Genomic DNA, 24,172 nt, shown 5'->3' on the forward strand with positions numbered 1-24,172 from the left:
GGGGGGGGGGGGGGAACGCGAATCCTTTCTTAAGAATCTCTTAATTACTTTTCAATTCCCTTCAATTGTTTCTAATAAAAAACCTCAATATCAGTGTTTCTTGTATACTAGAAGAGATAGAATGCTGAAAATTTAGAAAGAGACTTCTTTCAAAAGGGGAGACTGGTGTAACATAAGACTGTTTTTCATGTAATTCCCAATCCCATTTAGCCCCGGTTTTCCTTATCCCTAAAAAGTCATAAAATTTTTCATACGCAGTTCAGAGCGATCTCCACCCTTCGATGCACCACGTATTATTTTTCTGACCATTTCGAAAAAATAGGCATGCGGGAATAGTTTAACCGATAAACAACATCTTTTCTTACATTTTTCAATTCCATATGCTGATATCTAATTAATTTCCATTCTCTTTGTGACTTTCAAGTTCAATCAGACGGAATTGCAATGGACTTGGGCAATTATGTTTTTGATGACGATCAAGAAGACCTGGATGCAATTTTGAAGCAGGTAGAATTCGGCGATGATGACGGTGAAGAAATGCAATCCAACTATGAAGCTCCACTGTCATCGAAAAGATCCAAAGGACTCAGAAAGATCATGACCCAAGATCTCACAGCAGTTTTAGATAGAGCCAAAATTAGCGATCAAATGGCAGCGCGAGTATTAGCAGCTAGCCTAATTGTAGCCGGAATGAATTTCGAAGATGTCCATATAAGCCGGGAGACTGTTCGACGAAATCGTAACAAAAATCGTGAGTCTCTAAATGATGCTATACGATCATGTAACGAACAGGCCATGCCATGTCATGAGTGTTCACTGGGATGGTAAAAAACTACCTATGCTGGAGGATAATAATGAAAAAATTGATCGTCTCCCAGTCCTGATATCGGGTTGTGGATGGCATCAATTACTTGGTGTCCCAGGAATTGTACGAGGATCTCGGCAGTTGCAAGCGGAAGCGGTATACAGTTGCTTGAAAGAATGGGACGTTCTCGATTATGTATTCGCCATGGTAATCGACACTACCACTAGTAATACCGGCCCTATCAGCGGTGCATGCCTTTTGCTCGAAAGGGTAATTGGAAGGGATCTTTCGCACTTAGCTTGCCGTCACCATATTTTTGAAGTTCTACTGAAAACAGCTTTCGAAGTCTCAATGGGCTGTACTTCTGGACCAGACGTTCAGATTTTTAAGAGGTTCCAAAACGAGTGGAAGAACATGGATAAAACACAATACTCTCCCGGTGTGGAAGATAACACCGTAAAAGAAGCCTTGAATCGTGAATCGGCAGATATCCTCGCGTTTGCTGAAAAGCACTTGAAGGTTAGTTATAATATATTTTCTCAACTCCTTCACCGATATGGTGAATTCGTATGTCATTGAAAGCATATCATGTAATTTCTGTACATTTTACAGGATGAAACAATCCGTAGGAACTACAGGGAATTCCTCGAACTGATGGTCATTTTCCTAGGTGGAAAATTGACGAGAGAAAATCGATTTCGAGCTTTGGGTCCCATTCATCATGCTCGGTGGATGTCCAAAGCTATTTATTCGTTGCAAATTTGCCTGTTCAGAGAACAATTCCGATTGAACCTCTCCCAAATATCAGGCTTGATGAACATGTGCATTTTCATCGTCCTCCTGTACCAGAGGGCCTGGTTCACAGCGTCGCATACAGTGACTGCTCCAAATAATGATTTAAATCTGTTGAAACGTTTAGCAGCAGATGCACATTGTTCTAGCAGCGTCCCATCAAAGATCTGGAAAGCTGTATTGGAGAAGTTTGTGAAACACCTCTGGTATTCATGGGAAGAATTGATTGCTCTCGTTTCTTTCGATGAAAACGTAGATTTAGAGTGCAAGAGAAAATGTGTCAGGCTATCAAATCTCGTCCTGCGCTTGATAATGATAGAAAAAAGAGAAGAATGAGAATCGATGCAAAAATTGAGCCTGGACTTATTAGTTACTAAACACACGATTCAATTTTTCAACATTTTGAAGATAGATTCCAGTTTTCTTGGTAGCGATCCGATGACATAGGAGACAAGAGATGATTTTGTTGTAGCTTTCAAAATCGTCCGATCTCTTAATATCACAAATGATATTGCTGAAAGAGGTGTTGCTCTCGTAAGTGAATATAACGATTTGCTTACGAGAGATGAAAATGGCAAACAAAATTGAATGCATATTGTGAGTAAAATCCGGGAGGAATCATCAGGGTGCAACCGAAAGGACTTGAAGTTTTCGTTGGAGAATTATTTAAACAATCAATCGACTGAAACATCAAGCTCTATGGAATGAAATATCATTAGAAGTATCACTCTTATTTCTGACATATTCTTATTCTATTGTGTTCACAAGTGATGATCTTTATTTTTATGCTAATTATTCAAGTCATTTCGGGAGCACTAACGTTAAATCTGTTTAGAAACTAGAAGAATTATCGATGAAACTAAATAAAATATGTACTGAATTGAATCAACAACTTGTTGACATTTCTTCCCCACATGATTTAATTGCAAATTAATTCTCATTACTTATTTCGGACTTGGTTTTCCAATTCGGCGATTTTTGCTTCCGAATGGAAGTCTTGTATTTTACAGTTTTCTTACATTTCCTCACTAGGCTCATTTTCTTGATGAAAAATTTTTATCAACTTTTTATCAATCCTTACAAAATTCGCCGTATGAACAATTCGCCAATTTCGTACGGAAATTATGGAAAAAGTGGGATTTTTTCAGATAAAAAAATAAAAGCATACCTTGATATATTGGGGGCAATAAAAGGCTGAGTTTTACACGAGGACAGGTCTAGCCAGCTGACTGACCCTCTCCATTTCAGGTATATGGGCTTCATAATAGGACCTGATAATCCGAGCACTTGCCACTACTCGAAAATTGAAAAATTTTCGTTAGCATTTTTCACCGATTTATAATAAACAGAAATACTCAATTTTTTCCAATGTGATACGAAAATAGTTGAATAATGTTCTCTCAAAATTTCAAAAAAATTAGTCAACTTGGATAGCTGTAGTGGTTACACGTGGAGTGTGCGGCTCCGGCGTCACCCAAGCTAAGCAGCGTTCAGTCTTCCCAGTACTTGGATGGGTGTCCGCTTAGGCAGACCTAACCGCGTGGGACTACAGTCGCTAGGCACGAATGTAGAGAACCACTGTGCCTATTGAGTCAGTGTGACCAATGGACACAGTGCAATCCCTGCATTATCGGCCGGCTGCACGACTGAGGTTTTCCATGGTTTCCCTGGCAATCCAATCCCGAATGGGGTGCAGTTGGGGATAAAGTAAGTTGGCCCATGGTTACGCAGATAGGGAAGGGAACAAAATGTAAAAACCCGAGAGGGTATACATATGGAACCAAAAATAAATAAATAGTCAATTTGGGGAAGCAATTATAAGTTCTGGAAAACCTCCATTTCAACCAAAAATCACACTTTTTAATTGGATAAATAAAGTCTTCAGAGCCGTGGAAAGATGTTCATTCTATTCTTTACTCATCTCAGAATATGTTCTAGGACATAACAATCGTAATGGGACTATTTTGCCAACAATATGATGGATATTAACTTTATCGCTTCTTTCATGACAATAACTCCATAGGGATTTTCAACAATTCCCACTGCCATTAAATATAACTCAAAAAATTTGAAAAAATTCTCATAGCTTCTCCATATGATCTACCATCTTTTGTGAACATGCATGAGATGGTTATCAAACGCTGTAATTGGCTGTGGTAGGTTAATGCCCATCAAACACCATTTTACAGACCGTGTGATGAGAAAATCGTCGACTGAATTATTTAAAAAGAAAAACATCAATTTTGGTAATTGCGACGCGTTATCAATAAACATGATGAACAGAAATCACTTACAATAAGACAGGAAGAGTGTACCAAACTTGTACTCGATTATTCAACATTGAAGGCGGTGGAAAATTTCAAATCATGACCGTGAGTGCTTACACAGATACACGGAAAAATCGGCGGAAGTAGTCTTACGATCGCAAGATTTTTCCCGAAGATTCCTATGAGGGATGCGCCTCGGGTGAAAAAATCGGGAGAAATGCGATTTGACATCCATATTAATGAAGAATTGGTGAAACGATCCGATTGTAGACTTTCCGAAATTCCGAGAATTTTCGGAACTCTCCTTAATCAATTGCAGTAGACCCCTGATGGAGTAACACGCCCATTATTGTAGGAGAAGCGAATTATCACGTCACGCGGGTCACAAGAGAATGGTCAATTTTCACGACAGTCAAACCACACGAGAGTCACAACGAAACCATAAAACGTTTCGAGGGTCAAACGTCACAAAGCTTACAAGAAGATGGTCGAATTTGACGAGAGTCAAAGATCACGAGGGTCGAAAGGTGATGGTCAAACTTTCCGAGGGGCAAAGGTCGCGAGGGTCACAAAAATGGTCAAATTTCACGAGAGCAAAACGTCATGAGGGTCACAAGGAGGTGGTCAAATTTTCTGAGGGTCAAACGTCACGAGGGCCACAAGGAGGTGGTCAAATTTTCTGAGGGTCAAACGTCACGAGAGTCCCAAGGAGGTAGTCTAATTTCATGAGAGTCAAACCTGACGAGAGTCACAAAGAGATGCTCAAATTTTACGAGGGTCAAACGGCACAAGGGTCACAATGGGACGATCAAATTTCACGAGAGACAAACGTCACAAAGTTCACTACGCGATGGTCAAATTTTCCCAGAATCAAATGTCACGAAGGTCACATGGATGATGAAATTTCACGAGAGTCAAACATCACGAGGGTTACAAGGAGACAGTCAATTTTCATGAGGGTAAAGGAGACGGGGCTGAGCATTTACGAGGTGGAATGAATGAATGATCCTGTTTTTCTCGAATTTAATGTTTTGTTTATTTTCGATGCAATTATCTCAAAGAGGAGTAACTTTGAAAGGAAAACCCACAAAATCTTTTTTGTAGCTGAGGACATTTTCGATTAAAAATTTAGATAAAATTTTTCACCAAGGACAATTGTTATTGAGATAATGAGAGAATCAGGGAGGTGGCACAAATCAATGGTCCTAGTTTTTTCTTCTTTTCTTTCTTTTCTTTAATTTTTAGTCTTGGTACGTCTTCCTCCCCCCCCCCTCCCACCAATTTCTCAATTATTTCAATAACGACTGTTCTCCTCTGCGCTTTCCTCTCAAATTTACTCCTCTTTCAGATAATTGCATCGAAAATAAACAAAACATTATAATCGGAAAAACAGGACCATTGATTTGTTCCACCTCCCTGATTCTCTTATTATCTCAATAACAATTATTCTTAGTGAAAAACCTCATCTAAATTTTTAGTCGAAAATTTCCTCAGTTACAAAAAAATCTGGTGGGTTTTCCTCTCAAAGTTACTCCTCTTTGAGATAATTGCATCCAAAATAAACAACATTAAAATCAGAAAATCAGGACAATTGATTTGTTCCACCTCCATGATTCTCCAATTATCTCACTCACAATTATTTTTGGTGAAAAACTTATCCTGAATTTTTTGTCGAAAATTTCCTCAGCTACAAAAACGATCTTGTGGGTTTTCCTCTCAAAGTTACTCCTCTTTGAGATAATTGCATCGAAAATAAACAGTGAGACTGAGATGTCTGTGTATCGTAGTCGACGTTAGTTAACACGAACTTTTGTTTGAATGTAACGAGACACTATAATTTTATGAAAAAGAGGAGAGGCATTGATGGGGAGATACTCCGTTTGCATGCGTTGTCCACTTGAAAATGCAATTATTAATTTTTTTTTTCAACTTGAAAATTGAGAATTTACTAGAGATGAGTGGCACCCTTCAATGTATCGAAATGTCCGATATTGTATATCGATATACCGATATTTTTCTGTCGATATTTTTGACCACCAATATATCGACGGGTCCTAGGAGAAAAGACGTAAGTGGGAATAATAATTAAGAGGCATATCTTGGAATTTGAATTTTAATGGACGTAACTCAATGTTATAGTTTAAAAAGACGTAATTCGATTCATCCTCCAAGAAAGCTGTATCTCAACTGAAATTTGAAAATACGTAACTCAACCAAACTATTACTAAATACTGTTTAAAACCGGAACATCGTAACCTATCATGTTTAAGTCATTTTTAAAAATAGCTAATATGAGATCAACGAGATAATTAGTCACTCTATGTCATTTTACGTAACATTAATCAACATTGTTAAAAAACAAAGATTAACATAGTGGGGAGGAAATTGATATTCGTATCGATCGAAGTCTTTTAATAATTTAGAGAAGGTTCATATGAACAACTCTAAAACTGTGAACTTGTTCAGCTTGTCCAGAAGGAAGAACATCATGGCTTTCGAGGGGAAAGATGTTTCGTATCCTGGGATTCAGCCAAGAGAACTGCCATCTTCGGAAATCTCGTGTAACTCCCCCTGTAATATTAGGAAAAGTGATGAGTGATCATGGCAACATGCAAGTACAACGGGAAACTGTTACCGGAATTTATAAAAGCTGAATCAAAGAACAATTCATATGGTAAATTAATCTCTTGTGTCCACAACGCAACCGACATATTCATTCACTATCACTTCCATCTTCATCGTCAGATATTTGCCGTGTCTTTTGAGACTGTAGTGGTACTTTCGATTTTGACTTTGCCCCTGATGATGATTTTAAGGAGATTCTCAATGACTGATAGTAGAAATGATGCGCCGGGAGAAGGGCGTTCCTCGAGCACAAAAGGGGCTTTCAGTTTTGCTTCAGCAATGCCAAGATCCTGAGAGTACGCTTTTTGCAATTCATAAGTTTTCAAGTTTAATTCCTGAGTGCGCTTTACAACGTTGATTGTGTGGTAATCTTCGTTGAAGTTCATCTTAAATTTGAGTACTCTTTGATTTGAGACCAGGCAACTTTCCTCTCATTGGCATCTAAACTCCACTGCTGTCTCTTCATGAGTTCCTTAAAGTCGAAAATCATTTCTTGTGAATTTCCGTTACGACGTACTCGTTTCCCTCTGCATTTCTTCCCTTCGCCGTCTGGAGAGTTCACACCATTGATCTGGAGTGTAAATTTCTTTGCTAGCAGATCGCCATTCGATAGCAGCATGCATGGAATCGCCTTCGTTCTGGGTGTGCCCTTTTTCTGAAAAGCAATGGATAATTTCGATGTTGAAACGAATGGCAGCCAGTACATACATCGAAAACACAAAACAATTGCGATTTTGACCAGGGCAATTGTCCGAATAAAATATGAATCGCTTCACTGAACCTCTACTTTTCGTTCCAACATAATCCATTATGCAACTGGCGATGTCATTGGGACCTTTGTTACCGATGTTTTCTGTCCAGAGATAACAATATCCTTCATGTGAACCAATATCGTAGATAGTGAAATTGTAGACGGAAAGTTTTCTTTTGTAGTAGAAAAGGCCATAACTTCCCTGCGGCGTTTGAAGACCCTTCTCTCGATCAAAACAGGCAACACTTAAAAAAAGATTTCCTTCCTTCTTTGCTTCCATTGCATGAGTCTTTTTCAGTGCTTAAGCTGGCTCTTTGTTCTCTAAATGAGTAGCATACTCCTTCTTCATCTTCAATTTGCCATCCGCATTGGAATTTTTATACTCAACACAAGTATCACATTGGTCTTTCTTGGGCTTAAAAAATCCAATATTGAATTCAGTGTTGAAAATGTCTCGGTACAGCCTCACCGTCGCCGATTCCATACCCTGCTCCTTCGCCTAGTCTGTATACAAGACATACATTTCCGAAATTGATAATTTCTCTTCAAGATCTCTTCGAGTCTTTGCGAGTATAGTGTGAGTCCAATCGTGGGAAGAGATTGATGTGGTTTGTGACTCACCTTCTTCAAAGCTGTTTCAATCCACTTATCACTGATTGATAGAGTTCGAATGAACACAGTCTTACAAACAAAGATGTTGACTCCATTGACTTGGATGAAATACTGACGAGATTGTTTTCGTCGCGTTTCATTGTGAACATTACTGCCTTTGTCCTTCACACTGATGTGTCGGATAATAAAATCCCACTGTCGAACGTGGTCTGCAATAGCCCAAAATTGAAAGAAAATGACTTGTCGGTCGTCTTCTTTCAATTTAGTTTCACAATGGAATCGAAATCGTGATCCACAAGAAGGTGCGAGTTTCCTGGCCGGCTTGAATCTTTTCCCATCAGCGGCTAGATGTTATAATCCTCGCTCTAGAGTTAGTTTAGCGGCTTTGCACCTCCATTTTGATGGATTTAACGATCTCTTCTGGGTCAACTTCTCTGGAGCAGTGTAAGTTCTCTTTCGTTTCACACCCACATTTGAAGCATTCTCTTGATCATTTAAATTCGCTAAGGAATGTGCTGGGACTGTAGAGATATCAGGAACAAGTGCTTGATTTTGTAATCTATAGGGTGTCCCATAGCATGTGACCGAAGTAAATTACCAATAACTTGCATACAGTAAAATGTAAATAATTGTTCTTTTTTTATTGTGCAAGGAACATTCGGAAAATTACAATACAATTTCTTCCAAGTTTCCGCCATCACTTGTACTACAGAACTCTATCCTGTGATCGAAACTGGTATAGATGCGCTGTATTGTGTTTTTATCAACAGCTCGGATAGCATCCCTAATTGCATCTTGCAACTCTCCCACCGTCGTCGGATGCTTCTCATAGCACTTGTCCTTGAGAAAACCCCATAGGCGAAAATCGCAGGGATTTAAATCCGGACTGTAAGGCGGCCATTCCATGCCCCCATGGACATACTTAGGGTAACCTAAGCCTAACACACGAGTGCCGTAAACGGAAAAAAGTATTCCAAATACTCCAGCAGTCTTGTGTGGAGCGGAACCATCTTGCATGAAGTAGAAATTCGTGACTAACTGATTTTTTCGTGCCCAAGGAATGAAGTTCTTCTTCAAGAACTCACACTAAATATCAGCACTGATGGTCGGACTCTCAATAAATTCAAGGAAAATACCTTTTGTTGTAATTGCCGCCCATGCAGTGACTTTTTTCGGGTGTGAAGACTTGGTTTCAACAACGTGAGGTGAGTCAGTCCCCCAAAAGCGAAAAGTTTGTTTATTTACTAAACCACCTAAGTAGAAATGTGCTTCGTCCGAGAAGATGATATTCTGTGCCTTCATTTCCTTGGATTCAAAAAAATTCTGAAGTTCTTGGCAAAATTGCACACGGCGAGCCATCGCCTCCTCACTTAAAAATTGATGTACAAAAATTTTGTAGGTATGGAAGTTTAAAAACACTTTCAAGATGCGGTGAAGTGAGGTTTTTGAGACTTTCAAGGCTTGAGAAGCCTTTCGAAGAGTATCATTTGGATATTTTTTGAAATGTTCTTCCGTTGTGCGGACAACTTCATCTGTGGTTACAGTACGTGGAGGACGAGGATGCTCATGGTTTCTATCGTCTAGTGTACCGTACTGATTAAATTTCTTAATTATCCTGAAAATACCCATAATTGGTCGAGAAAGGCGTCAATTTTCAACAAAAAAAGAGAACAAAATTTTATGGTTAGTTAGTTCATTCACTTTATTTACCGTTTGAGACTCGAATCAGACACTCCAGTGTGTGTGCCATACTTAGAATGAAATGCTCTTATAGATGCAATAGCTGAATCTCCTTTTCGGTAATATGATTTGATGAGGAATGATTTTGGTTCGATGGTTAAATTTTCCATTTTAGTGCTGTAATTCCCGTGCGACTGAAGCATGAATGAAATTTGCGGAGAGTCTCCACTTCAACCATATATTAGACTTTAGACTGCACTGCCACCTTGCGGTATTCTACGCAATTTACTTTAGTCACATGCTATGAGACATCCTGTAGAAGCCTCGATATGGTTATCTGCACAGCCCACTGGAGAAAAAGTCAAATGAGTAGGATGGATCCGAGGAGTAGAAGTAGAAGGGGCAGGTGTAGAAGAGATCCGAGGAATCTTCCATGACTGAATTTGTGTATTCGGTGTAGGGAAATTGGACGTGACTTTCAACATACAGGCTTCAAAACTAGGACTTCCTGCTGTTATTATTTTACCAGAGTCCATATCCAGCCAATCTCCTAATTCGGTGAAAGATTATTATGTACAATTTCTAAGATTAAATGAGAGAAAATTAGGTTTCACCATTCATTGCGCCTGTTTCTCGCTGTGTGTTGTCGTAAAATAAATGTTCGCTACCTAGCAAAGGTAATGGGATAGTATGATATGATATGAAAAACGTAGAACCATAGCTAAGTACGTCGAGTACAGGGGGAAGTAATTACAAAAGTGACATTAACGTTTGACTAACAGAAACACAGGAAGCGATATATTAGAAAATAAGTAATATCATATGCTCTATCGACTTACATGAAAAATCCCAATGATGCACAGTAGAATAAAAATTCGGCAACTCAGATATAACAGCAGCTGTAAATAACTAACTTTTCTGCTCCGTGGTTATCTATTTGATTTTTCATTTACACTTGACATTCAATGAACTGTCAAANTAAAAGCCGTGTAGTTTCCGACTTCCAAGGCACTTCTGCGCTAGACGCCTTCTAGAACACCTCGAGCTTTTAGCCCTCGGTCTTGCCAGTCGTGNTGTAGTTTCCGACTTCCAAGGCACTTCTGCGCTAGACGCCTTCTAGAACACCTCGAGCTGTTAGCTCTCGGTCTTGCCAGTCGTTATGGCTTAATGAATTCGATGTTTCATTTATTTAAGAACTCGTCGGGATTTCTTGCGTTCCTTCGATTTTCTCGGGATATAGTTCTGTTTTCATTTCGCTCCGATCGTTTTCAATGTTGCGTTCACCGCCTCGGGATGCAATATCCCTGAAAATACGGAATAATTAGGATTTGAGAGTGCCGACGGCTTGTTAGAATTTATTGACCTTTTTTGTTTTGTGCGTAACCGCCCTCGTTGGAGACATTCTCATGCGGTTTTTCGCTTCAGGGTCGCGCCTCCGTAGATTCTATGTGCCGCGTCCGTCGTTTTAGCTACCACGTGTTCGTTTATGCTCTCGAGCCCGCGCGTTCCCGAGCATTATGTTGCGCTAGATTTTCCATTGTAACTTGCGTCTGCGGTGCCTTAGGAATTTCAAGTTTTCGTTGAAATCCTTACNGCCTTAGGAATTTCAAGTTTTCTTTGAAATCCTTACTCTATTACGTTCCATCGTCGGGGATGATTTTTGCAATACGGGATTAAGAGTAATTTTTCTTCGTTATTGCTAAATTAACCAACCCTCGTCCGATATCATTTTTTTGTCTTTTCTCATTTTGTTCCATTTTTGAGGTTACTTATTTATTTTGAATTAATAGGTTTTCCTTTTTTTTGGGTCTCTCTGCGTACATCGCGTGATATTAATTACGGTGTGATATTATTGTGATATTGTGGAATTATTGTTAATAGCTTTGATGGATAGATATATGATATATCTATCTTTTTTGGTCTCTCTCCCTCAATCTCAGAGCGGATCATAGTTTCTTTTTTTGAAAATTATCACGATTATTACTCTTTTGGTGAACTTGTGAGACAATATAAATCCGTACATTTCAGCATTAAACTTTGGCCTTGCGTGTCTTTCTTTTAGGATAAGAGCCCAGTGACCCGTTCTCCACCTGAACCTACCCCTCTCTCCACAACCGACACCCTGAGCAGCGCAAGCACCCTGTCACCTTTCCCTTGGCCCCTTAGGTTTAAGTTTTGTTGTGTTCGAATTTTTGGTTTCGTTGTACCCTTTTGCTTCGGTCTACTTTCGGTTTGTTGTTTCCGTCGAGACAAAAAAAAACAACTGGCGCCCATAATCATCGAGTTTCAGTTTTCTGACATTGCCAAGGGAAAAGGGCGAGTTAACGTCCATTTTTATCCCCAGTAAAAATTGGACACGTTACACATTATACAATGAAGTTTGCGCAAGTATATAGAGTGTAATAATAATTTAGGGTTATTCCTATGTATTAGGTGTGGGAATATGATTCCGCCCTTTCCCAACAGATGTCGTTTTTAGTATTGCTTACGTGCACTACTAAATGGCAATACTTGTATTCGATAGTACTTTATATCAGCTGTCAAACGCACTACGTGACATTTGGTTGAAATGTAAGCAACAAGTGTTTCTACCTCCATGACAATGTCGGTTCTCGTTCCAAGTAAACATCATTTGCGGGAGGTGTTATTACACTATTATGTTGCAAAGAAAAGTGTAGCGAAAACTCATCGTTTGCTTGTGGAGATTTACGGTGAGCATGCTCCATCTAATACAACTTGCAAGGAATGATTTCGACGATTTTAAAATAATGATTTTGGCACTGCGAACAGAGAACATGGAAAACCACCAAAAAAATTTGAAGATGTTGAATGGAGGCATTATTGGCAGAGGATTGTGGCCAAACTCAATCAGAATTGGCGGTAATATTAAATGTTGAACGATCAACTGTGGCAAAGCGAAAACTGTTTTTAACTGTTGGTGTTAAAAGCAATGAGAATGGTTCAAAAAATTGGGCACTGGGTTCCATATGAATTGAAAGAAAGAGACATGGATCGTCGAAAAACAATTTGTGAAATGCTACTTCAAAGACAGTAAAGAAAAGAATTTTGGCATCGAATAGTCGCAGGAGATGAAAAATGGATATATTATGAGAATCCTAAACGCCAAAAAGCTTATGTGAAGCCAGGTGAACCCGGTCCATCCCAGCCAAAAATAAATATTCACAGTGCCAAGGTTATGCTCTGCATTTGGTGGAATCAGAGAGGCGTTGTATGTTATGAGTTGCTCGAACCCTCTCAAACTATTAATGAAGAAGATTACCGACAACTAATGCGTTTGAAGTGAGCCATAGAAGAAAAATGGCCAGAATGGGTGAATAGGCACAGTAAATTAATTCTTCAATATGACAATGCCAAACCGCATACCGTCCAAGTTGTGAAAAGATATTTAGATTGACAGGACTGGGAAGTGCTACACCACCCGCCATATTCGCCAGACATAGCTCCTTTGGACGACCACTTATTCCGAACACTGCAGTCAGATCTTACGGGAGAACGGTTCACTTTATACGAAAGTATCAAAATTTGGCTTGATAATTGGATCAGCTCAAAAGACCAGGATTTCTTGAGGCAAGGAATACGAAATTACCTGAAAGATGGGCGAAGATTGTAGCTGCAGATGGAGCATACTTTCAATAAACTTTGCTTTAATTTTCTAAACAAGCAAATGTGTTTTAGTTGAACAAAAAAAGGACGGAGTCATATTCACACACCCAATAAATTTTTGTATCGATGGATTATTACTTAAACAGTATTTAGTAATAGTTTAGCTGAGTTACGTCTTTTCAAATTTCAGTTGAGATACGGCTTTCTTAGAGGATGAATCGACTTATGTCTTTTTAAGCTATAACATTGAGTTACGTCCATTTAAATTCGGATTCCGAGATGCGCCGTTTTTAATTATCATTCCCAGTTACATCTTTTCTCTTAAGACCCGTCGATATCGATATTCGATATTGTTTCGTCAATATCGAAATCTAAATTTGCTTCCAATTTTCTAGAATTTCGAAAAAGAATAAATGAAATGTTACCAAGAAAAAAGAGAAATATTATTTTCATTAGCGCATGATTTCATCTATTTCAGATTTCATCGGAACCCCTCCGCTCTCATCCTGTGTTGCCAGATATTTTGGCGACAAGTCGCCGAATCTGGCAACTATCCTCTCATTTGACCTATCGGACTATTTTCCCTCCCCCCACCCATCGGTTTTTCTTTCTCATCTAATCTTCCGGATTCTCCTCTATCTTATCTGACCCATCGAACTAATCTGACTCATTCAATCGAAGCTACTGGCTGAGGAATGGGTAACCATCGGACGCGATCAGGTATCACTATTCATGATCACTCTAGTTGGTTTCCCCGTCTTGTCATTGGTGAATATTTCAGATAAAGAATATATCGGTGTATCGGTTCAACGATATTTTTTTCTGAATATAGATATTTTTATATCGTAACTATAGATAAAATTTTGAAATTATATCGATAGTTGCGATTTCGATATTTCCATCAATATCGCCAGTCCCTAGAATTTACGTGGGGGAGACATGATACGGCGGTATGTGTATTACTCAAATAGAACTCGCAACCTTCCTATCCTTCCCAATACACGACTCCCCGCCTTGGAAATTTCTTTCCCAGATTGAAAAAAAAATCCACAATTGAAATTTTAATTAAAACAATGCATACGTACAGAAGAATGTAGGTTACTCACATAGACTCTTCAACCCACTTTTTTTGTTGGGTGAAATTTTAAATCCTCCCCATACATGTCTCCCCCTTCAACGCCTCGTGAATTCCCAATTTTCGAGACTTCTTCGAACCATTTAACCATTACAATTTTTAATTAGAACAACACATATACGGAAGAATGGGAGTTACTCAGATAGCATGTGCAACCCCCTCCCCTTGTTGGGTAAAATTTTCAGTTTGATTGAAGATGCGCGTAATAAATTCAAGCGTCTTCCGTGACATCTCGTCTCACGCTGTCTTGTCGAAGTGCGACTGAGAATAAATGTGCACATATCGACGTTTCAAATGATGAATTCCGGATTTTTTCAATAATTTTCATCAATACATCATTCTTAAGCGTAAGTACCCACAAAAACATTGTTTTATTATTAGAAATGGTATTATCGGGAGGAGAATGAACAACAATCAATTTATGTCTATTAATTAATGGAAAATTGGACGGAAATAGTCAAAAAATAATTTGAGAAAATGATGATCATGAAAATTTCAAATTAAAAAAACAGAATAGTCAATAGTTGCTTTTGGTGAAGTGACAAGAATATGTTTACAATACGGCCCCTGCACCAGCGCGGATTCCGATCCACAAATTTTGTTGTCGTGAAAACTATTAGTCGTAGAGACTGACATCAAAAACTACTTTGTTCTCTATAAAATTAGCTAACTTCTATATATTATACGTTTCGATTACTTCTCAGTAATTTCCGAAATATTTCAATCGGAAATGGCCTAGCCCAGTGGTATTTTGTAATAAACAAAACGCTCCCCCTGGCTTTAGGCCACGTATTTTGCCTGTGTTTTCCCGGGCAATAAAAAAATTATGAAAATCGGTTCACAGTTAACTAACATGTGAATAAACTCAATTTATAACGTTGCATCGACTGGACTATTCCGTCTAATTTTGGGGTATAAAGCAGGAATATACATCAAAATTGCTGACACTGCGCTAGATGGTTCGAAACAAGTGAATAATCGCATTTTCTGTATATGAGTATAGTTTATGTTGCTAACAAATTAACAATATGCTTCCGAATGGATTCTTTATTTTTGAAATTCATTACTCCTATTTTTTGTTGTTTTGAATAGTGACACCCATATGACTCTCTTATGATCCCTATATTACCTTTATATGAGCCCATAGAACTCCCATATGACCCCATCTGGCTCCATGTGACATCCATGTGGCCCCATATGACCCTATATAAGGCCACATGACTGCATATAACTCCATATAATCTCGTATGACCCCATATGACTCTTGTATGAGCTGATGCCATCCTTGTATGACCCCATAACACTATATGACTCCATATGACTTTCATTTAACGCCCATATATGACTCCATATGACCCCATATGACCTCCATATAAACTCATATGACCTTCAAATGAGCCCATATGACTCATACTGCCACATGACCTTCATCTGACTCCTGTATAAGACCATGCGATCCTCATATAATCCCATAAGTAGTAGGTACCCCGAAATTGGGAGACAGTTCCTCCCCCCTTTTTCCCCCCTGGCGGCACTGCGAGAGAGAGAGGAAATCCCTCTCTCTCGCATAATGTCGCCAGGCATGTCTGGGACCACTGATGGTGGGGGAAGGTCCCACGTGCACCGATGATGGGTGCGGGGACCGAAGATGATGGGGTAGGTGTCGGGTAGATGGCTAGGAGGTGGGTGGTGGGTGTCTAGGTGTTGGGTGTCTGGATGATGAGATGGGTGGCTAAGTGGTGGGTGTTGGGTGGGTGGGTGGAAGGGGTGGTCGGTGCTGGGTCTGGATGATCGAGGATAGTGGGTGGGTGGATGGGGTGGTGTGCTGGGTGGCTAGATCATGGGTGGCTTGGTGATGGGTAGCTAGATGATGGAGGGTGGAAAGTGGGCGGGGGATTGAAATGATTAGATAAAAATTTTATGATAAGATCATTTATTCAAGATAATTAAATTGACGATACATATTTAGGAGTACAAATTTGATTCTTAATTCTACCATTACCAGATAACAGTGAATGATTTTTTATTCGTTCGATATTTATTTTTATTTCTCTGAACAATATTTTTAAACATAGTTAGTATAATATTATCGTTGCGTTTCGTATCGGTAATAAAGAGTTGCTGGAATGAGCGTAGAGAATTATCATTACAAAGCCAATGTAACATACAGATACAATAATGACCGCAGAGAATAGAAGAAAAGTCTTGAAGTCTTTTATTATTGAATTTATATAATGCTGGTGTTTTGCACTACAACAAAACACGGATTATATGTGGAAGCCGATACACGGCATCCTTAAATATATGAGATGCTGTTGGATACTCGTCTTCACCTTTCTTTCCCCTTTCCCCTCTTCACCCCGTCCTACTGTAAGAGAGGGGGTCACGTGGTCAACTGCCTGCGCGGATGCGTCCGCGTCTCTCGTCATAGTTTCTCTCAACTGCAAGACCCTGACCAAGATGCCGTATATCGGCTTCCACATATACTCCGTGTTTTCTTGTAGTGCAAAACACCAGCATTATATGTTATTGGCCGATACACGGCATCCTTAAATATATAAGAGAATGTTTGTTTTCTGCTGTTGACCACTCAATGCTATGTGAAATGGAGATAAAGTTTATGTCAATATGGATACACTGCAATATTAATGAAACTTTGTTTATTTAATAATTAACTCTTTTTTCAACTCTTTAAGAACAATATAAAATTGAATAGGAATGAAATTCTTTGATAACAGACTAGACTTTGTGCCTGGTACTTCAATTGTCTTACAATAATGATTTCTAAATGTTTCTGAACACTTCCAATTTCCTCTATTGAGGATGACCTCCAATGGTAGATTGTCCAGCCAGGCTTTAGATGCGACTGCCGAGCGGATGCTTCCTGCTGGAGCTCCAATTCCCGCGGCTTTCAGAGCCGAGCGGATCCATCCGCCGATCATGGTAGGTGATGCTGGTTGCACTGGCCCTTTTAGCGAGATGAAGAGTGCATCACAGTTGCCTGAGCTACGACGAAGCTCCGATTTTTTTAGCATGGCCCTAATCATCGTCACTGGGCATAGCCAGTTATTAGGGTGTTTCAGCAGCTGCCAGCCTGATTGTCTGAACGACGCTCGATCGGTCTTTACCCAAACCGTGGCCAAAAGATAATTTCGTCTCCCAAGTTGATGATTGAGTCTTTGGCGATGGATAAAAGAGTTGTCATGAACTCTTCGTCCTGATGCCAGGAGGAGGAGGACTGCAGTACGACGTGAAAGTGCAAAAAGTGACAAATTATCTGTTCCTTTAGCTAACCAGTCCATGAGGATACTAGCATCCCAGATAGGAGATTTGATCTCTCTAGGTTTGCTGGTGCCAATAGCTTTCAAGACCTGTCGAACTATGAAATCCGAGGATAAGACTCCTGTTAATTTACCAGCACAGAAGGTTGAGATCGCAGATCGATGAAGTAAAATTGTATTATAGGCCAGTTTTTCTCGTAGGAACAGATCAGCCAAAAACCTGGCCAAGTCCGAGCTTCTGGGTGATGTCGGTTCTACGTTCTCTCCTTGGCACCACTTGATCCATCTTTGGAATGGAGCACGATAGGTGGCGATGGTTGACGAACGCCAGCTGTTTGAAAGTAATTGTCTTTGTTCATGAGACCAATCGTGGGTAAAGGCGGACCAGCCCCAATCTTCCACACTTGAAGAGAAATGTTCTCCACTTGTGGAGGAGGGTATCCTGTGGCCAGATCTATCAAGGTTTTGTCCAAGTTGGGGATGTCTCTCGGTGGTTCTAGGGACCTGTTGGACAGGTCTGTCATCCAGAATGTTTGGTTCCATTTGGGTGCTACCACGAGGAAGACTCCCTGGCAACTGTTTAGATGAGCTAGTACCCTCGGTATAAGATTTGGTGGCGGGAAGACCCACGCCAGTCTGAATGTCCAAGGTCGACTGAAGGCGTCGTGAAAGGACGCGTACTGATCTGAGAAGTCTAGAGAGACGTACTGATCCACGACTGCTGACCTTGCGGACGCAAAGAGGTCTATTTCTGGGGTACCCCATTCCCTGAAGATGAGTCTGGTTGCTGTTCGACGGAGGTGCTACTCCGGTAGAGCCTTTCCTCTGGATAGGCTGTCGGCTATACCATTGTATCTTCCGGGTAGGTAGTTTGCAGAGAGCGTGACCTGGAGGTCGTCGACCAGTTGAAGAAGGCGATAAGTCAGAGAGAGGAGGTCGAATGACTTTGCCCCGCCTTCCTTTCTGATGTAAGTTACCAGTGACGTATTGTCGGTCTGCAGAAGGTTGTGGGCACCCTGGATCTGAGGAGCTAGTTGTTCCAGGGCTGCTAACACTGCAAACATTTCTTTTTTGTTGGAATGCCAATTCATCTGGTCTTCTGTCCAGTTTCCCGAGAGATGGTACGAACCCAACTGGGCTCCCCAGCCGCTGTCTGCTGCATCTGTCGTTAGGAAGTGAGTCACTGGTGGTTTGTGGAGAGGGGAGTCTAGAGAGACTGCATTCCTCCACCAATTCAATTCGTTTAATGCTAGGGGAGGAATTTGGAGAACTTGTCGGAGTCTTCGTTGATTGAATCGTGTCGAGAATATTTGTAGGTGACGGCAATGCAGTCGCCCTCTGGGGATCACGAAGTTGGCGAAGTTGAGGTGATCCAACAGTACTTGAACCTGTTTTAAGGAATAAGCTCGGGAGGTTCTCAACTCCTCGATTAATTAGAGAATTTTTTGTGCCTTGTCGGCTGGTAGACGCATGGTGTTGTTTGACGTGTTCCAGGTCAGACCCAGAAATTCCAGCTCTTGGCAGGGCTCTAGGATGCACTTGTTCTGATTGACGTGCCAACCTAGAAATTTCAGTCTCTCCACAGCTTGGCTGGCTTGGGAATGTAATGTGGTCCGATTCTGTGAGACCAGCATAAAATCGTCTAGGTAGACTATCACCCTCATGCCTTGCAATCGAAGGGTTTCCGCAACCCAGTTCGATACAGTTGCGAAGGTGTGAGGGGCAGATCAGAGGCCAAAGGGCACGCACGTCATCTGATAAAGCTTCTCGTCGTAGACTAGACGCAGAAGTGACCGGTGGTTCCGAGCCACCGGGATGTGATAATAAGCCTGGGACAGGTCGATTTTGACTAGCCAGTCTTGTAGAAACTCTGGAATCTTGTAGTGGGAAATTAGTTTGAATTTCTTGGTTTTTACGTGCTGATTCACTCCCCTTAGATCGAAGATTGGTCAAGGCTCTCCATTGCTCTTGGTTATCAGAAACATGCGGGAGATGAAGCTTGGACCCGGGTTGTGAGGTCTCTCCAGGATCCCTTGAGATTCTAGCAATCGTATTTGGTTTGACATTGCACTTGATATTGTTGTTTTGAAGTGTGAGGAGCTCCAGTCTGAAATCAGTGTTGGTTTTGAAATTAGTGGTATTCGATAATTTGTGATAATTTTTAAAATCGAAGTTGGTGCTCCCAACTCCTTCCATCGATCTTGAAAATTTGACAGCTGGCCTCCTGCAAAAGACTGCATTGGTCGATAGTCATTTGATATCCGGTTTACGAAAAAAGTCGCTTTTGGGTTTGGTATGGCCTTTCTTTGGATCGGTTTTAGGTTTGAATCCGCTGCTGCGTGATCCTGCACCTGGTTTAGAGGAACTAGGTACATTGGGAGAGAAGAATGTAGTCTTACCAGAGCTCTTATGATGCTCCATCCTTCTTGCAGGATTCTTCTTTGCCACGTATGAGGGAGTGTTAAGCCAATTTTGAGAACCACCCAGTGACTGAATTAAGGGTGCCAGGTTCTCCTTACTGAAGAGGTAATCAGAGCTTGGAGGGACTTTGCGCAAGGCTGCCTGGACGTTCTTGTTTTCAATTTCTGACAATAAGCGTTCACGCCTATTCTCCACGCACTCTGCACGTTCGCCGCAAATGATCTGTAATACTTGAGTGAAATTTGATGACATCTTGGAGCCTACTCCGAAGGCTGTCGATAACTTATCGAAGAGAGAGTCGGGACTCAGCTCAGCTGGATGGCTTGAAGTCCAATTAACGATGTCCTGGAGTCCATCCTGCAGTAATTCCTTTTGCTCAAAGATGGCGTTAGCCATACAAGCAAAGGCACGTTCAGTCGGTGCAACAGAGTCTCTTCTTTTATCCAGATAATAGAGCTCTCCTTCCAATCAGGGGTATTAAAACGCTGCAGGGAAATCAATGTTTCCAAACGCTTCTGTTTTGCAGGTTTGATAGTTCTCTTCTCATCGACATCCGTCTGTAGGTCGCCAAAATCTAAAACCTTCGGCGGTTCTGGTCTCACTAGGAATTGTTCCTCTGCTGTCGTGGTGGCCTCTTCTGGTTGACAAATCATGGAGGCAAGCAATTGAATTTGATGTTGAATGTTTTCGATCGCCTCTGGATCGTAACGGGCTCTTTTGGGTGATGGAGATTGCTCACCGAGGGAGACGTTATCATCGCCATCTTGACGTTGACGTTTTGTCTGCTGCTCAGTCTCATCCCCAATTTCTTCTTCTTCTTCAGTCCCTTGCTCCTTGGAGCGATTATCGTCTGAATTTTCGACGTCGCTCATCTCGCAGGATGTACCTTACGTAACTGTCACGGAAAATATTTTTAAAGAATTTAATGAACACTCGTTTAATGATAAAATTGTAGGGAAAACTTTTGGTGTGTGTTAACACGGCGAAAGTACTCAACGCTATGTCGAGAGACGCGGACGCATCCGCGCAGGCAGTTGACCACGTGACCCCCTCTCTTACAGTAGAAGAGGGGAAAGGGGAAAGAAAGGTGAAGGCGAGTCTCCAATAGCATCTCATATATTTAAGGATGCCGTGTATCGGCCAATAACATATAATCGGCAATTGCGTCGCAATAAATGTCTGAATCGGGGGTCGGTAGGCGGTAGTCCGAATCTGTCGAAATAGACTCCCTCTCCTCTTGGGTTGATATAGAAGGCAACCCAGTAGATACCTGGTTGCGTATGGTCATCGGTGTTGGCGATGATTGCACAGGGTCTTGACCAAATCCATGGTATTTGATCTGCCGCATAAACCCCGCCAGTCGAGACATCGGTGTATGGCAATATTTTCAACAGTTGAGATGTATTCATAGGCGCGATTCTTGAAGTGAAGCAGTTTCCAATGCCTCTATTTGTTCAAGAGATAGATTATCAACTTCGTCAAACCCTTCACTTTCAAAGCTGGAATCGTAATCCACAACGTTTCGATGTGTCTGCAGATCGTGTCGAGAAATTTTATTGGATGTGAATGAATCAAAATTGACTTTCTTCTTTTTCTCACTTTCTTAAAGTATCCAGGCTTTTAGTTTATAAACATTCTGGAGAGCACACCTGAACAATTCACAGGTAACGAGGCCGTGAAAGAGACACAGTTGGCGTGGTCCTTCCAAACGTTTCAATGGAGGAAAGTATATTTCCAAATTCACTACTGGTGCCGATATAATCTTGGACAGGTAGGCCCGTTTCTCTTCCCCTCTCACGTAGACAACAGATACGTCAGCTATAGCACGACTCAATAGCAAAGGGACACTGTATGCAGGCACCTCTCCGTCCTCCCAACTTAGGCGATGATGATGACGAGATAACCAGTTATTTTGGCTTCTGATTACACAACTCAATTCAGAAAAGCGGCAAGGTGGCCCAACCACTCACGAATCACCATATGGGTGATCAACAGATAATATGGATATTTCTTTAGGTAAAAACTCTTCGTGAGGGCCAATGAAGGCCTGGATGTCGACAACTATTTCTTCAGTCATGACAGACCGTGAAATGGACACTGATCACGTTTCTGTTTTTCACGCGCCTCTCCATGGTGCTCTCCCCTTCCACTTTTCTTCTAAGTGCTATAGTCTACGATGACTTGCCTTGTAGAGTCAATTTCCAATATATTATCGTACTAAACAATACAGTTTACAGTACATAGTAAAGGTTCTTTGAGTCTCACTTCTGTTAGGGATATCTCCCTGGGTTCTGTTTGCATGGAGATAATTCTCTCTACAGTGGGACGATAGTAGAATCCGGGAGAGAGTTTATAGAGAAAAAGGTATTACTTTATTTAACTAATTCATAATTATTCAGAAGGGATAATTATGAGAATATTACAGTGAAATTACAATAAGAGTATTCAACTCAATTTACGATCCCGAATACTGGCGAGTTCAGCTTATATAATAATTAAGCATGTCATGTTATGACACTGGTCAGCAGTGTTGCGCATGAATGCTGATTTTAATAAAACAATGAGTGAAGCAAGTCGAACTCAATTAATCGTTCAACTGCTTCATTATTAATAATAAATTATTACTTCATATTACAACATTATCTCGGGGCATAACATTCCTCCCCCCTAGGGAAGAAAATTCTTATCATTAAGAATTTTCTCCTCCAACAATAGCTTTCCATTTTTGTTTAGACAGTACAATTAAATTACAAAAAAGAAAATTCTTATCATCAGGAATTTTCACCTCCAATAATAATTCACATTTTTGTGCAGACATTACAATTAATTTACAGAAAAGAAAATTCATGTCACTGGGAGTTTTCTCCTCCAACAATGATTCACGTTTTTGTTCAGTACCTATGATTAAACAGAATACTTTCCACACAATAATTCCCATTCGGGAAACGAATACGCAAATCAAATACCAAAATTTAACTCTTCCATGAGTAACATCATTTGACCTTAACACATTTTGTCTGTTGTCTGGTGATTTCAATTTCCTAACTTTGATTTCAAAAAATCTATCTTCCATCTGAAAGATAATGACTTTTATTCCGAATCCTAGTTCCATGAAACGTTGAACTTCTTGATAGCTTCTAAGGATTGTGTTTTCAAAATCAAATTGAATTACAAAAGACTCTCGGAATATACCACTGCTATTTTGAAAGTCTAATTCCTTAGAAAATTTCTTAGAGAAATTCTTGAATCCAAAAATGAAGAGTTGAAATTGATTTGAAATTAGGAAATTTGATTTGACCATACATGATTGCCGATGAAAATTATACCGTTGTATTTTCTTACCACAAATTATTCTCAATCGTGCTGAGTGAATAATATTCAGTCTTAAATGTTTGATAACCTGATATAGCTGACACGGCCGGTTGAACCGTTGGTCAGTCGAATGTATGACCAAACATCCATTCATCACCTCCTCACAATGAACTCCGTGAAGTCTCCAATATATGCAGTGTGAAGATTCATCTTCTGAGAATTCCTCTAGATGTGCCGAATTTTTAGCTTTTATGTACTCGCAGATTTTCAGAAGCAGATCTCCGTTGTTATCCGCAATACTTTCATAACCTTCTGCAACGGCTGGACCATTAAGTTGTTGCGGTTCATTTCTTTCCACTATCTCTGGAGAAATCCTGCTTCTCCTCCCCTTTTGAAGGAAAATCAAAATGCTTCGAATGGAAATTTCTTGATTTTCCCCATTCTCAATGCATTCGATTTTCCGCAGTTTCATCAAAAATTTCTTTATATCACGTTTACGTGTATTTTGAGGCTGCTGATGAAGCTTTGTGATAATCGACAGTTTCCTTCGCCACTGCTTTTCGTCAGTCCAAATCTTGACTTCGTCGAAAAAGGTTGTTTCGCAAAAAAGAAAAAATTCAGTGGCGATGCCCAGTGCAGTGAAAAAGTGTTCTCTCTGTGGGGACTTATCTCGATGTACCCGTAAACAGTCAAAATTCACCAAGTCGCACGAGTCTGCATCGCAAAAGTGTTTACGAAGACGATTGCGACGATTGAAAAAATCCCCTTCGATCCCTTCAAAGTCTGAAGTTCCCCACGGACGACGATTGACCCGTGTAACACCTTCAGGATCAAGATCCCCAACTAAGTTTCTCGGATCGTTGACTC

The 24,172-nt window shown here is 40.4% G+C and overlaps 1 protein-coding gene and 1 pseudogene across 1 annotated transcript in view; both read right to left on the reverse strand.

Moving 5' to 3' along the window:
- Window positions 1–24,172, reverse strand: part of LOC107039896 (protein SPT2 homolog) — a 271,333-nt gene that overhangs the window by 89,444 nt on the left and 157,717 nt on the right. The gene's annotated exons all lie outside the window — the stretch shown is intronic.
- LOC114841305 lies at window positions 19,656–20,954 on the reverse strand (annotated as a pseudogene).

This window comes from Diachasma alloeum, unplaced genomic scaffold (assembly GCF_001412515.2).
Source record: "Diachasma alloeum isolate Michigan unplaced genomic scaffold, Dall2.0 Dall_scaffold_00310, whole genome shotgun sequence".
Lineage (NCBI taxonomy): Eukaryota > Metazoa > Arthropoda > Insecta > Hymenoptera > Braconidae > Diachasma > Diachasma alloeum.